Here is a 16,270-nt window from a genome sequence, read left to right on the forward strand (position 1 = left end):
AAATATATAAAGGCACCAGCAAAGATCTGGGGCAGGAGTGTTCTGGGAGTGAAAAGGAGTAGCAAGTTCAAAGTTCGTAAGGCAGAAATATGTTTGGCATGTTGGAAGTTTGGTGTGGCACAAATCCCAGTGAGCTAGGGTGATAGTGGTAAGAGATGCAGTGACAGAGGTTGGTGAGGCAAAATGTGTAGGGTTTAGGCCACATTCAGGGTTCAAATTTTATTTAATTATGAAGGAAGAGAAGCCTCCTGGAAAGTTTCAAGCAGTGGAGTGACAAAACTGGATTAATGATTTGAAAGATCATTCTGCCATGGTATACAGAATAGGCTGTTGGAGGATAAGAATAGAAACAGAGAGACAGTTAAGAGTTTAAATTCCAGGTAGGATTGTATTTCAATAGTCTAATTGAGAGATGGTGATGGAGTAAACCAAGGTAATAGACTGGAGAAGAGGGGAGAAGTGGACAAACTGGAGCTATATTTGGAGCCAGATTTTGCAGGATGCTGGGAAAGAGTGAGGCAAAGGGAATGAGTCGTTGAGGATGGTTTTCTCCATTGTGTTTTTCCTTGAACGACTGGATATGTGCTAGTGACATTTATTGAGACGAAGAAGGCTGGGAGAAGAGACGACATGGGGACATAAGATTAAAAGTGGGAAGAGTTGCGGAAGAATTTATGGATTAGGCCAGTGGAAACTTCCATCTTTATCCCACTGGCCAAAACTCAACCTCACAGCTAGATCTAACTGCAAGGGAGACTGGGGCAGGTAATCTAGGTGTGTGACCTGAAAGAGAAGAAAAGAGTTTGGTGATCATCTCTCCCACAGTGCACCACTGGCCACCTGATTCTTAGGTATGAAAGCTTCTCAACCTCAGAGTCATTCAACTCACAACTTGGGCCAGGGGTCCTTTCTTCTCAGTCATGACCTCACTCAGCCACTTGGGAGCTGAGCGAGCCCACATTCAGGTAAGACCTGAGCTAGAATTTGGAGTAGGTTCCCCTCCTTTCTCCCCCTGAGTTCAGTTAACTTCTTTTTATCTTGCAGTTCTAACTCTGGACTCAATCTTTTTTTTTTCTTTTTTAAGAGACAAGCTCTTGCTGTGTCCCCGAGGCTGGACAGTAGTGGTGCGATCATAGCTCACTGCAGCCTCAGACTCTTGGCCTCAAGCAATCCTCTTGCCTCAGCCTCCTGAGTCACTGGGATTATAGTCACGAGCCAGTGTGCCCAGCTCTGGAATCATTCTTTATCTCAGTCGTGTCCAGGCTCCTGTTTGAACACAGACCTTATATACTTTAGACTTGATTTCTGATACCTATCCCTGCAGACTCTGTCTCAAGTTCATTATTAGTTTCTTCTGAAGAGAACCACATTTGGATGTTTGTGGCTTTGGGTATGATTCTCTCAGTCTTCCAAACTGTAAACAGCTGGGTTTGGTAGTGTTGTAAAGCAGCCTTAGAATGTAACAGATGTGCAGAATCTGGAAAACAAAATCACAGGGCCTGTTAGGAAAGTGCAGTGATTATAAGGAGTTGTTAGCTCCATTTGAGTTAGTCACATCAAATAGTAATTCTACATACACATCCTTACATTTATTTTGTGTTAAAATAATTTTTATTGTATACAATCTCATCTTATTCTTATAGCACTGCTGCAGAATAGGCATTCTTATCCTCATGTATCAGTCAAGGTATAACAAGAGAAACAGAAGCAGAAAGATGGATGGATGGATGGATAAATGGATGGATGGATGGATGGATGGATGGATGGATGGGTGGATGGTTGGATGGGTGGATAGTTGGATGGATGGATGGGTGGATGGTTGGACACGGAATTATTGGAAGGAATTGGTTTATACAACTGAGGGCTGCTAGGTAATTTCAAAATCTGTAAGGCATGCTGTTAGGAGGGGGAGGTTAGAACTCCTTGGCATGATCTGAAGGCACAGGCAGAACTTCTTCTTTCTCATGGAAGCCTCAGTTCTGCTCTTAAGGACTTTCAATGGATTGAACTAGACCCACCCAGATTACCTAGGATAATCTCCTGTACTTAAAATTAACTGACTGTGGACTATAATCACATCTACAAAATACCTTTGCAGAAACACTTAGATTAGTGTTTGGTTGAATAAATGAGGACTGCAGCCTAGCTAAACTGACAAATAAAACTAATCATCACAGCCCATTTTTAGGTAAGGAAATAGAAGCAGAGGGTAGGAAGTTGCAGAGCTGGTTGTTGGACTTTATTTATCATGTTAAAATATCTCTTTAAGTATTTTTTCCAGTCCTTAAATTTCATATAATATTCTTAGCAGAATCTAAAGAAAATTTCTGGATTGACTTAAGAAGAATGATCTAAATGTTGCAATATTCCAAACATAATAGTGAAGAAAGTTATTGCCTGCAAGGCAGCCAAAAGAGTGTGAGAATGACTTATTTTTTCCTGGTCTAAAAGTCTCATCATGAATAATTTCCAATATGGATAAGGCCTTGATTTTAAGTAAGTCAGTGATAGTAGAGTTTGCTTAATTCTTCATGCAGGATTGCGAGACACAAATCCCTAACGTTTATTTCCAGCCTGAGGCTGAACAAGTTATTGGTTTAATTATAGAAAGCTGAACTTTCATCTTTCTTTAACTAAGCATGGATAATTTGTACCTGTGATCAGTAGCCAAAATGCCATAAAATTACTTATGAAGCCTCATACTCATACCCTTTTACTGCAGTAAAAATACCAATTCTGTAGGCCTGTACAGTCATCATTTTGGGCAACTATTTCAATTTGTTAGTAACTGTTGTCAGCACTTCATGACTAATGTGGTTTGGAAAGTGGTGATAGGCAGTACATTTAGAGAGCAAGAGGCCAGTGAGGAGAGAGATGCTGGCTTCTTGGGCCCATGGTTTGAATGACAGAGAACAACAGATCATTATTTTTCACAGCAAGGAAAGGAGGAAGGGTCTCAGAAATCCTGAACTGAATGTCAGCTCTTGGGTGCTTTTGATTATGCATTCTAACATAAGAAGGCAAGGGCATTTTTATTTATTTTCTTTTCTCCAATTACACCCTAGGAAGACAAAACTATTATTATAGGTTATGTGTAACCTCTGGGCTCATGGTCTTTAGTGAGAAGGCACCCTAGAGGCCAAAATGACTATTGTGCCTCTTTCTGCTATAAATTTGAAAGAGTGTTGGGCCACTGAATTATTGCAGCCTCGGAGACAGTTAGCAGCCCATGTGCCTAGTAATAATTGTGATCTAGCCTGAAAGAAATGGACTTGATTTTATTGCCAGTATAGAAATAGTTGGTCTAAACTTGAGGGCAAAATTGATAGCGTAGTCAATTTTTTTAACCCTTTTAGGCAGAACTACCTTAAAAAAAAAAGAATAGTTTACAAATTTAGAGTTGAAAGAAACACAATTTGAATAGAGTATGTTTCCCTGAAGGTATTCGAAGAGTTTTTTCATGCTGTGTTTCTCAATCCAAATTATACAGCATACAGATCGATAGTTCAAATTCTTTCCTATGGAGAAATAAAGTGTGAGATGGACGAAGAAGAGAGGATGGGGAAATAGGAGCCAGGGAGAGGACTTAGCAGCTTTTAAGTTAATAGAGAACTGGTAAAGGGCAGGTCCAGACCCATGGTAAATTCGTGTCTGGAGAGGAATGGGGGGTGACTTATGGCTTCCTGTGGAAGGAGTCTGGGTAAAGTGAGGAGAGGGCTGAGAGAGGAATTGGGGACAGGTGGTAAAAGTTTTTGGCAGCCTGTGAACAAATAGTTTGAAAAGGAGGAGTTTCTTGGTTTTCTCAGCAGAAATAGAAGACATGCTCAACTGGAATTTTACAGATAATTGAATAAAGGTACAATTTAAAGATATACAATTTAAAAGTACAATTTAGAGATGTGTGGGCAGGGCTGAGGCACCTAGGAAGAGAGGATGAGGTGCCAGGTTTTGGCAATAGCAGGAAGCTGTTGTACTGCCCAGGCCTGAAGAGCATGGGGTGAGCATGGGGATCCAGTGTTCATGGGGTGCCATGACCTACCACTGTGGAAGGAGGCTCTAGATAAAAGTTGAAGTTGTAGAGGGATCCAGTCATTGTCAGAGCCACAGTGCTGAGGCAGGGGGAGAGCCAGGGAACGAATGCCCAACTCCACTCTCCTGCCACCTTTTGGTCTTTATATTAGCCAGTCCAACCTGAAGTCAGAGGAGACAGGAACTCCTGTGATGTGGAGAAGGGCAGTGAATGATTTTGGGGAAACAGCAGAGAGAATAACCAGCACTGGTGGAGGGTCTAGGAGGTGATGGGACGCAAGGGCACTGGACTTGCCTTGGGAGCCAACTTGCTGAGAGACTTTAAGCAAATAGCCTGATCCTTTTCTGTTTCTCCCCCCAACCCATCAATAAATAGGGATAATAACTTACCCATTTCCTGGGGTTGTTATTGTCAGCCTAAATAACAAACAGAGAGAGGCTTTCTAAAAGAAAAAAATATTTATTTGGGAATAGTGCATGAGAATGCACTGCAATGAGAATGCTGTGCCCATGTGAGTACTTGGGGAGGTAAAAGAAAGAAAAGATTTTTAAAGGAAAAAATGAGGAGAATTACATAATTGTTTTGAAATAATTATCCTTGGTTACAAAGATAAATAACAAGAGTGACACCAGTCTGAGACTGGACAGGCAATTGCTGGGCCGATATCCTTGCAGAAGTATTCTTTTGTGTAAATTTTTAATGGTCTTTGTACAAGGTTGTGTTTTTTGCAGTCATTGTGTTAGTGTTTCTTATCAGGTATACAAACATGAGAATCCTCTCTTCATGGACTTCTCTGGCTCTATTAGGGTTTTTTTTAAAACAAACAAACAAACAAAAACTTTAGTGACTCCATTTTGATTTGGACAATTGTCATGTTATAAAGATCAAGTGACATAATAGATGTACCTTATTAATTTGTATTTATGTTGAATTTTATAATTTCTAAATCTTCCTCATGTGTCTTACCTCATTTGCTTCTCAATACTAGTCTTTAGAGTAGTCAAGATAGGTTTTATTATTCCCATTTTATAGGGAAGATGACTGAGTTGGAGAAATTAAGTGGTTTCCTAAAAGTTACCAGGTTAAGAGATCTGTTGACTCAAACTTGACTGTAATTTTCTCCTAGTATACTTTGAATGCTATTTAATTCAGCATTGTAGGTGGTTTTGAGGGACTATTATCATCTTTGTAAAGCATAAAAGTTCAAATGAGGAGCCTGAGACAGTACCTTTCATGTGGTGTGGAAGGACAGCACCCAGGATTCAGGCCTGCTTTCTTATCTGGGAAGATACTACAGGGAGGGAAAAGGCTGTGCTGCCCATTTTCATAACCAGCCACTTCTATTTCTCTCTGTGAAAAAGGCAAAAAGAGGTATAGCTCATGCAGGTAGCACACAGCAACAAACTGGTGTTACCTTATGTGTATGCCTGTGCCTTACAAGATGTGTTTTTTTTTTTTTTTTTGCCCTCTTGTAACTTACCTGTAGAATGTCACCTACGCATAAAAATGCTACTAATGGGGGCAAATTTTCTTCCCCCCAACTTGTGTCTGGTCTGTAGATATGCCAGCTATCTGGGACAATCAGATCCTGCTGTATTAGGGGAATTTTACTATCTGCTGCTTTTATATGGCACTTCCTTCTTACTCAGTAAGTCTCCGCCTGAGCAGGATTGGAGTGCTGAAGCTCTCTGAAGGGTGTTGTCTACAAAAGTAGTTATTGTGTCAGGTGAACGTGAAAGGGAAATAAAAAGTAAGTCACCTGATATATCATCATAAAGAATGGTTGGCTAGGAGCTGTGGCTCATGCCTGTAATTTCAGCACTTTGGGAGGCTGAGGAGGGCAGATCACTTGAAGTCAGGAGTTCAAGACCAGCCTGGCCAACATGGTGAAAGCCTATCTCTAGTAAAAGTACAAAAATTAGCTGGGCATGGTGGTGTGTGCCTGTAGTCCCAGCTACTCAGAGGCTGAGGCAGGAGAATTGCTTGAACCCTGGAGGCGGAGGTTGCGGCGAGCTGAGATCGCACCACTGCATTCCAGCCTGGGCTATAGAGTGAGATTCTGTCTCAAAAAAACAAAAGCAAAAACAAAAAAGAATGGTTGCATTGATTGAATCTGAATATCCCAGGAGGGAGGCACTCTTTGGGAACTGCCATAAACTTCAGACCACAAAGGCACCTAACCTGAGGTTACTCCTGAAAACTCTGAATAAATGAGTCTACTCACATAGTTCTGGCTTTGCTTGAACACTTTTGGTCATGGGGAACTCAGTGCCCTCTGAGTTAGCCCACTCAGTCCATAAAAAGTTCAATAAAAATGTTTCACACCCCAAACTGAAATTGGAAGGGATTGCCTCTCTGGTTCTAGTTGCTCCACGTCTAGTAATACACAATTAGCCCATTTCAGCATCAACATTGCACACTGTTGAACTGTATTAAGCGCACTGTCTACTAAAACCAGATTACAATTTGTCAGTTTTACATGACATACTGCTGCTAAATCAAATCTCAGACATTCTTCACTTCTTTAGGTTTTATACCCAATCTTATATTTATATGTCTGTTAAACTTCCTTCTATTTAGACTGGCTTGATTGTTATGAGTATTTTGGATGTTGATTTTGTTCATATAGTTGCTATTGTTTCAACTGCATGTTCAATAAATATATCCCCTATCTCTTCATCTAAATCATTGATTAAAATGCTAAGGGCTGGAGGAAGGGTTGTTAGAGGCCTGCTGGGTTCCTGGTCACTATAGTAGGGGGACATGGGGAAGAATAAATTATGAAGAGTGACCATAGTATGTTGTAAAATTAATGAGTTAGTAGCAATAGGCCTAGAAAAGTAGGTTATAAGGAACCTAGGGAAGAACTTATCCCCATTCTGAGATACATAATTTGACCTGTTGTTTTATTTATTTTCCCAAGCTTTATTGAAGTATAATTGACAAATTAAAATTGTATATATTTAAGGAGTACAAAATGATGTTTTGATATATTTACAGATTGTGAAATGTTACCAAAATTAAGCTATTCAACATATCTATCACCTTATGTAGTTATCTCTCTTTTGTGTGTGTGGTAAAAATACTTCAGATCTACTCTTTTAGCAAATTTTCAAGTATACAAAACATTTTTTTTCTTGAGACAGGTCTCTGTTGCCCAGGTTGGAGTGCTATGGTGTGATCGTGGCTCATTGCAGCCTTAACTCCTGGGCTCATGTGATCCTCCTATCTCAGGCTCCCGAGTAGCTGAAATTATAGGTAGATGCCACCATGTCCAGTGAATTTGAAAATTTTTTTGTAGAAACTAGGTCTCACTATATTGCACAGGCTGGTCTCAAACTCCTGGCCTCAAGTGATCCTCCTGCCTCAGCCTCCAAAAGTGCTGAGATTTTGGGTATGAGTCACCATACCTGACCATACAGAACATTAAAATTAACTATAGTCATTATGACCTATTGTTTTTAGAATATTGAGCTTTCTTCACCTTTTAATATATGGTTAATTTGCATAGCTGTTTCATGCATGCTTGAAGGAAATTATAGATCCATTTTTAGGATATGGATTATGATATATTTTAAATTGAATGTATTTTCTGTATTTCAATTCTCTGTATTTTTTTTCCTACTTGAACTATAAAAAATTAAGGGGGGAGTGCTTTAATGTTTGCCATTACTGTTGCATTTAGGTAGTTCTCTTTTCAAACAAAATGTAAATATTATGATATGCTATTTTGTTTATAAATGGTTAAGTTGCTGTCTTAATTGTGAATTAGTAAATTAATCTGTTTATGCTCTTTATTGCTTTTTTCTTGAATTAAGCATTGTCTGATGTTAATATCACAATCCCTGAACTCTTTTGATTTGCATTTTCCTGGTAAAACTTAGCTATCCTGAGCATACCCAGTGGTAGTGGTCTGGAGTTTCCCTGGGGAGAGGCTCCCAGAGCCATCTGACTGCCTCTCTTCCACTGCCACAGCAGTGGTTCTATTCCTGCTGCCCTCAGTCTGGGGAAGAAACAAAGAGCCTGAGGGGTATACGTGAGCTTACAGCATGCCACTGTCACCATATGGAGAGGACACTAGTCTCTCTTCCTAGTGAGCCCTTCGCCTTTTGCTCCCCAACAAGTGGAGCCCCACGCTCACACCAACAGTGCAGCTGCCCCACCCCAGTGGTTGAACACTCTGGGTAACAACTGGGAGTCCACATTTATCAGAGGGGGATCCCCCAGGAGCAACTGAAAGCCACTCTGCTACTGCCTCTATAGTGGTACTATCCCTGCTACCCTCAGTCTAATGAAGGAGCAAAGACTCTAAGTGTCTTATTCACACCTCTAACAAGCTGCAGTCGACCTATGGGGAGGAGGCCAGTCATTCTCCCACAGGCTCCACCCCATCACCAGGCAGGGAACCCCTGGCTTGGGCCCACAGCACAGACCCCTTATCCTGGGCTGATTGCACTGAGCGATTGCTGACCTGCATCTCTCTGGGGTGGAGCCCCCAGGAGACAAGTGAAAGACCATCAGCCCAGGATAAGGGCTCTTCCTCTGCTGCCTCCAAGTTGGTGAGGAAATACAAACCTGAAGATCACTCCGCAGCGGTGGTGGGCAGCCTAGGAGTGCCAAGCCACGATCTACAGCCAGCGCTTAAGTGGGAGAGGAACCCACACTTTCAGAGCATTGACCGGGAACACGGCGAGTGAGCAAGAACCTGCCAACTGACCACTACATCTAAGTGCCACCTATTGGATCATACTCCAAAGCTTCAATACCAAAATACCTCACTAACATCACCCGCCCACTGTGAAACCTAAGGCAAGATGTCAGTTACAAATAAAGACCCTGCACAAAGCCTCGGCCCTGTGAACACATCCGGAAAAGAAGTCTACTGACCATATTCAATCTATATCACAGTTAAAGGAACACACACTGTAGAGATGAGAAAGAATCAACATAAGAACTCTGGCAACCCAAATGACCCGAGTGTCTATGTCCTCTAAATGATTGCACCAGTTCTCTAACAAGGATTCTTAACCAGCTGAGTTGTCTGTAATGACAGAAATAGAATTGAGAATATAGATAGGAATGAAGATATCAAGATTCAGGAGAACAGCAAAACCCAGTCAAAGGAAACTAAGCATCACAATAAAATGATACAGGAGCTGACAGATGAAAAAGCCAGTATAAAAAAGAATCTGATAGAACTAAAAAACACACTATTCCTCCCTCTACCATTAGCTTTCCTTCATCTCTTGTTATATTGGCATGTGTGAAATTGTATTCCGATGTATTGGCCATTTATGTTTTTTGGGAAGAATGTTAAAATGGTAGATGTGAAAAGAATGGGTTAAAAGTGGAGGTGGATAAGGAGACCAGTTAGAACTTACTATAGAAGTTGAAGGAAGGAGGTGGCGATGTCAGAATGGGAAGGAAGGGACCAGATAAGGGATTATTTAGAAACTTAGTTTCAATTTTATCTTTGCTATGTTACTTTCTTCATTAAAAATAAATGTGGTCTATCCATATTATTTCCTTATTCTGTGTCACTCATGCCAAAAGATCATTCTTCTCTCAATGTATTTGTCTAGATCTTAGTCTTAGAATATTTCTGTGGTGTATTCTAGTTTGGGAATGCTTGAATTTATTTGTTTCTCCTCCTGTGGTGATACACCTTTCTGATTTGTGTCTCCTTGAAACTTTTAAGCTGTGTGTATATCTTGGAACCTGGTCATCTTCATACTCTGAAGCCCCCAAAGTGTTCAGAACAGTATATTGGTTCCCTCAGTATCTCCACCTAGTTCTGTATGATTCTCCTTGTGATTTCACCATGGTCTCTTTTTTTTTGCCTCACAGACCTCAGCAGATCTGCTTTGCCTGGACACTAACAATTAATTTGCTGTCTTGTTTTAAAATTAGAAAAAAAAATTTAAAGCAAAGCCCCTCTACTTTGTTGAGGTAGAGACAGAACATTCAGCACCAGAATAGATTATCATGTTAGTTTCTCCCCACAATGGGGCTCTGTGTAGCTTCTCTGGACTGAGCTTTCTTGGCTGACCAGCTCTGTTTTATTTATTTATTTGTTTTTTTAATGGATTCATTTCTGAGGATCATAGCAAGGAAGGAAATGGAAGTGAGAAGTGAGAAAACTCCTCCTGCAGCTGCCTTCACTCAGGCCTATGGGAAGAGTTACAGAACCCTCATGCAGGTCTTCTTCCCTGAAGAGCCTTCATTTTTCCTTTGTGGCCTCTGCCCTCCAAAAGTCAACAGAAAATTTTCAGCAGTACTTAATTTGATAAGAAATGTGATCCAGGGAGGTGGTCTCTCCCTGAACATCTGGAAGGGCAGAGTTCTTGCCCAAGGCAGAGCCTCAAAATAAGATAACAGTTTATAGGAGCTCTAAATGAGCCATTTCACACAAAAGTACTTTGTTTACATTCTAAACACGAGGTCTCCATGTGTGAGTGACTACTTTCTCATACACGTGATCTTTTGTCTCATCCTCATAATCACTGAGTAGCTCAATTACTTTGTGCTAAGATAGTTATTGATGGGATAAATGTTTTACATTCATTACTTGGTTTTGTTTTGTTTTCTCATATTCTAGTGGGAGCTAAATACATTCATTTTTTTTAAACACTAACAGCAATCTACTGATGTAGTAAATATTATAAATTTCCTTTCACAAATATCAGATTGAAAAAACTCCAGCAGACAAAGTCATTTTCCTCAGGTCACATAGGCCATTGGTCACATAGGCTAAGAACTGCACCCAAAGCATTCATTTCTCAACCTTGTCCACTCACCCTCTAAACTGCAATGTCTCTTAACATATCTCACAAAGCACCAGTACTTCATGTCACTAATATTACTGTAATTTATTGAGACCCCATTATACACCAGACACCTACTATCCTAGAAGGATATAGACATTATTCGAATCCTCACAACAACTCTACAAAATATTTATTATCACCATTGTGCACATTTGTTCTATGCCCAATAAGTAGCAGAATTGATTTTACAAACCAAGGTAGGTCTGTCTTCAAAAACTGCTCTCTGTCTCTCTATCATACTGCCTAATGGAAGCCTATAGTAGGTTGAATTTTGGCCTCTCTAAAATATGTCCTTGTCCTAACCTTCTGTGAATATGATCTTATTTGGAAAAAAGGTTTTTTTCAGGTGTAATTAAATTAAGCACCTAAATATGAGATCATTTTGAATGATCTGGTTGGGATCTTAATCCAATCACAGATGCTGTCATAAGAGACAAAAGAGGATGATAACAGGGAGAACATGAGAAGCTCACGTGAACGCAGAGGCAGAGATAGAAGTGATAGAGCCACAAGCCAACGATGGCCTGGAGCTACCAGTAGATGGAAGAGGCAAAGAAAGATTCTCCACTCTAGCTTTTAGGTGGAATCTAGCCTTACCGACACTTGATTTCAGACTTCCAGGCTCCAGATCTGTGAGACAGTACATTCTTGTTGTTTTAAGCCATTCATTTTGTGATAATTTCTTACGGGAGTGACAGGAAAATAATACATAGCCTATTTCATTTTGAAACCGTAGACTAACTCATACCATTTCTTTAAAAACTCAAAATGTCCCCCACTTTATTATGGCCATCAGTGCCTTTGTTGTCCTCCAGCTGGACTGATTTTCTGACTTCTTTACTCACAGCCTTTCAGGACCTCTCTTCCACCATAGCATAGCCCTGGACATGCTTTTGTGCCTTTGCTGAACTTGGTCTGGACCTTCCTTCTGCTTTTGGAACCAACTTACTATTCCCCAATCGTACACCGTAATCTGCTGATCTCATTGTCAAGTTTAGTCTGACTGATACCTTTTCCTAAAATCCTGGAGGGAGAGCCCTGGCTAGAATTAATTGCTCTGTTTCTGTGTGCCCAGAGCAGTCTGCTTATACCTACCTCTATGTATTACTTATGTCTGTCTGTCCTGTATTGTAATTCATCAATTGCCTGTGAAATCCTGGAGCCAGGGCAAGAATTTTTATCTCAGTACTTCTCATGGAGCCTGCCATAGAATATTTGCTGATGCCTCCTGACTTACCTCTGGATACCCACGTAAGTCTCTACAAAGGGTTTCTCAAACTTGAATTTGCAAGAGAATCACCAAAGGAACTGTTAGAAATGCAGATTCTGGGCTATTGCAAATTCTTTGCTTTTGGGAGAGGGACAGGAAGCTGTATTTCTTTCAGGCAACACAAGTAATTTTGAGGCCGTGGTTGCCTGACTATACTTGGAGTGGTCTAAAATTTGAACTAGAAATTCCTGTGGTATTCACCTGTTGAGTAATACTTTTATGGATTTCTTTTGGGATGTAACGAGTGACCTAAAATTGCATTCTGCTTGGGAAAAGAATCAAATCATCCTTTAAGACTTTGGTCAAAAGAGACTGCACATTTGATCCCATTTCTAAACTCTGTCTCCGTCCACCTGAAATCCATTTCATATTTCTGGGGCTGCTGAGGATTTGGAGTTGGTTTCCTTATTTAAAGCTCACATGCTGTGAGCTCTTAGCAGGCACATGGCTAGGATTGTCTTGCTCAGACAGCACAATTCTTTTCTGTCCCTTAAACAATTGCAAGTTCTTGTGCTTCTGTGCACCTCTCCCCGTTTAACTTTATTTCAAAGAGCTCCAACCATCGCTTTAGGCATTGATGGAAAGAAAGTGTTGCCCAAGTATCTATGCTCATTAAAGAAATAACTCGTTGTGCTGTATTTTTGTCTTTGGGGACATTATGAAATTTCCCTCCACTTAGGATTGTCTTATGTCCTTGGTAGCTTCTGCACAACACAAAATCACTCAGAGCAAAACTCAGCATAAGATAAATGAACTTTTCTGAGCTCCAATTCCTCATGAAAATAGGTATAATTGTACCCATTTCACAGAATAGTTTTGAGGCTTAGATAAAATAATTTACTAAATAGAAAACATTTAATAGGCTATCGGATCCACAGGAGGACCTAAAAATCTTAATATTGTGTTTATAGGCAGGCTTAATATTCATAATTTCAGAGGTAACCTAAAAATTCATTGTCATTCCCCTCTTCCTCATCAACATTGCCATCATCAAATTGCTGGATTTGAATTAGATTTTACTCTGTGTGCTGGGGACATTCTAAGTACTTGACATTCTGTACCACAATTCCTTTGCTGCCATAACAAATTACCACAACCTTAGAGCTTAACACAACAAAAATCTACCTCATAGTTCAGTAGGTCAGAAGTCCAACACAGGTCTTGTTGGATTAAACCCAGGTGTTATGAGGACTGCATTCCTTTCTGGAGGCTCTAGGGGAGAATCTGACTCCTGCTAATTCAAGTTGTTGGCAGAATTCAGTTATTTGCTGTTACAGGTCTGAAGTCCCTGTTTCCTTGCTGACTGTCAACTGAGTACTGTTTCTAGCTTCTAGAGGCCACCCACTTTCCTTGACCTGTGGCCTCCTTCCTCAATCTTCAGAGCCAACAAGTGTGGGTTGAATCCTTCTCTCATGCTTTGGAACTCTCTGGCCACTTCTCTGACTTTTCTGCTGCTTTTTCCACTTTTAAGGGCCCATGTGGTTAGATTGTGTCTACCCAGATAATCCAGGACAATCTCCCTATTTAAAGATCTGAAACCTTAATTTCACTTTCAGCATCCCTTTTGCTATGTAATATGACGTGTTTACAGGTTCTGGGAATTAGGACGTGGACTTTTTTGGGGGAAGGGGACATTGTTCTGCCTATCACATATTCATTGTCTCACTGAATTTTCTCATTGTCTCTATTTCATTGTTCCCATTTTACAGATGATAAAAGAGAGTCCTAGTGAGGTTAAATAACTTGCCTAGGGTCCAACTGATGGTAAGTGGTGAAGCCAGGAAACAAATCTAGGGACTTTGCTTATAGAATATGCTTAGTTTAGTACTATACTACATTGGGCTTGTAAGATGAGCTCTAGTACCAGGGCCAGGAACCCCTTTTCTGTGTTTATGACCTTGGAAAACTAAAAAGGAGAAAAAGACTGGCTTGGATTTAACAACTTGGGAGATTTAATTTTCCACAGAAAGTCAGAGAGCCAAACAAGAGCTCTCAAGTCTGTCTCAAAGATGTATGTTTCTGACCAAGTCTTTTTGACGTAGGGCATGAACACCATCTTATTGCTCATTTTGCAACTTTCTCTCAATTTCAGACCTTTCTCATTCTAACTTTCTGACCGCCGAAACTTTCACAGGAAGTTGGAGGAAACATTATTGGGAAAAAGAATTTGTCTCAGCAAATATATAGAATACCTCGTAGGGTCACATCTACTACCTATTTAATACTTACCCTGTTATAAATACCTTACTTAGTGACCCTGTAGGTAGACACTATTAACAGGCGGACCTTACAGACAAGGAAACTGAGACACCGATAAGCAAACTTGTTGGGATTTCACTCTTGGCAGCCTGATGCCAAACCACTACACTCTGTGATCACTGTAATCTCTTATCAGATGAAAATATTTGTATCTTTTTTTTCCTGCTCTTAGTAATTTCCATACTTTGCCTTTAACTGAAGTATCTGATACCAGACATCTTGGCATTCAGGCTGCTCTCCTATGTCCAGCTGGATGCTATGATAATAGAGCCACCATACCTCTAGGCCAGGCAAAGGAGAAAATCATTTTAAAACAAGGAGTTTGCAGACTATCACCTGGTGGCTCTGTGATTTGGTTTCTCTGTGTCCCTACCCAAATCTCGTCTTGAATTGTAGCTCCCATAATCCCCACATGTTGTGGGAGGGACCCGGTGGGAGGTAATTGAATCATGGGGGGTGAGTTCCCCCACACTGTTCTTGTGGTGGTGAATAAGTCTCATGAGGTCTGATGGTTTTATAGGGGGAAACCCTTTTCGCTTGGCTTTCATTCTGTCTTTGCTGGCCTCCATGTAAGATGTCCCTTTGTTCTTCCTTGCTCTTTTGCCATGATTGTGAGGCCTCCCAGACATGTGGAACTGTGAGTCCATTAAACCTCTTTTTCTTTATAAATTACCCAGTCTTGGGTATGTCTTTATCAGTAGCGTGAAAACAGGCTAATACACTCTGTTTTTTTCATATATAAAAGCAAGGTATATTCATATATTAGTGCAGAGAACTTTTATATTATTTAACCTGAAGTAGATAAATCTTCTGACTCCTCAGGTTTAAGTGGGAGCCTAGAACTTTGTCCCAACAGTTATTATTAGTCTCATAGCATGGGCCTTTTGGATAATATTATTTCCTTATGTCTCTATAAGTGTGTATAGTTTTAAAGTTTTTTTGTTCAATCCTCAAAAACATCTTGTGAAATAAGACAGGAAAAAAAAATCACATGATTATAATTAGATGGTGATGATGAAGATGAAGAAGAATACTTACCATGTGCCAATGTCATATACTCTTGTGATGGTTAATACTGAGTGTCAACTCGATTGAATTGAAGGATACAAAGTATTGATACTGGGTGTGTCTGTAAGGGTGTTGCCAAAGGAGATTAACATTTGAGTCGTCACTGGGCTGGGGAAGGCAGAACTATCCTTAATTTGGGTGGGCACAATCTAATCAGCTGCCAGTACAGCTAGAATATGAACAGGCAGAAAAATGTGAAAAGATAGACTGGCCTAGCCTCTCAGCCTACATCTTTCTCTCTTGTTGGAGGCTTCCTGCCCTCGAACATTGGACTCCAAACTCTTCAGTTTTGGAGGTTGGACTGGCTCTCCTTGCTCCTCAGTGTGCAGACGGCCTATTGTGGGACCTTGTGATCATGTCAGTTAATAATAAACTCCTCTCTCTCTCTCTCTGTCTCTCTCTCTCTCTCTCTATATATATATATATGGGAGTGTATGTGTGTGTGTGTATGTATGTGTGTATGTATACATATACACATACACACTCCTCTCTCTCTCTCTATATATATGTGTATATATATAAGTATATATATGTGTATATATGTATATATATGTGTATATATATGTGTATATGTGTATATATGTGTATATATGTATATATATGTGTATATATGTACATATATGTGTGTGTATATATGTGTGTGTGTATATATATATATATATATATATATATTCCATTAGCTCTGTCCCTCTAGAGAACCCTGACTAATACATTCTGCATGTTTTAATTTGTTTAATCTACTCAATATCTATTGGGGTAGGTATTGCTATTATTTCCATGTTAAAGGTAAAGCTAATTTACTTCTTCAAGGTCATG

The 16,270-nt window shown here is 40.1% G+C and overlaps 1 long non-coding RNA gene across 1 annotated transcript; it reads right to left on the reverse strand.

Moving 5' to 3' along the window:
- Positions 1 to 368: 368 nt before the first annotated feature.
- On the reverse strand, positions 369 to 5,374 carry LOC134735485 (uncharacterized). Its single transcript, XR_010118658.1, has 2 exons — positions 5,259 to 5,374; positions 369 to 1,477 (listed from the first exon to the last, which is right to left on the reverse strand). It is a non-coding gene; the product is annotated as an uncharacterized lncRNA (long non-coding RNA).
- Between the last annotated feature and the right edge of the window lie 10,896 nt (positions 5,375 to 16,270).

This window comes from Symphalangus syndactylus, chromosome 21, assembly GCF_028878055.3.
Source record: "Symphalangus syndactylus isolate Jambi chromosome 21, NHGRI_mSymSyn1-v2.1_pri, whole genome shotgun sequence".
NCBI lineage: Eukaryota > Metazoa > Chordata > Mammalia > Primates > Hylobatidae > Symphalangus > Symphalangus syndactylus.